Genomic DNA, 588 nt, shown 5'->3' with positions numbered 1-588 from the left:
TAATTAATGACAGAATTTTCATTTTTGGGTGAACTAACCCTTTAAAGGGGTCATATGATGCCATTTCAAATTGTCCTTTCTCTTTGGAGTGTTCGTGCATAGATAAGATCCCTAAAGTTGCAAAGACTAAAGTCTCAAACCCAAAGAGATATTCTTTATAAAAGTTAAGACCTGTCCACGCCCTCCTAAAACGCCTCGTTTAAACACGCCCCCACATGTCTACGTCACTGTGTGGGAAGATTTGCATAAAACCGGTCAAATGTTCACACAAAGAAAGAAGGCATAACTTTTATTCTAGCTGTAGTATTGTTGCCACCACCATTTCGTGGAGACGCTGTGTGTTTCGTTGCGAAAGCCAGACTACTTTGTTTGGTCTTCCAAAAGAGGACACAACTAGAAATCAGAAAATGGTTACGTTTTATTTACAACACTGTTCCAGAACATTACAACTCAAATATTCGAGTGTGTGCAGCGCATTTTACAGAGGAAAGTTTCCTGAACCTGGTAAGGGACGTAACATTTCCGTCACACTCTTGAGGTATTCGGCCAATCACAATGCACTAAATAGCTGGCCAATCAGGGCACACG

This window comes from Sinocyclocheilus anshuiensis, unplaced genomic scaffold, assembly GCF_001515605.1.
Source record: "Sinocyclocheilus anshuiensis isolate Anshui unplaced genomic scaffold, SAMN03320099.WGS_v1.1 scaffold1910, whole genome shotgun sequence".
Lineage (NCBI taxonomy): Eukaryota > Metazoa > Chordata > Actinopteri > Cypriniformes > Cyprinidae > Sinocyclocheilus > Sinocyclocheilus anshuiensis.
The sequence above is the reverse complement of the archived record's forward strand: the minus strand, read 5'-3'. Positions refer to the sequence as shown.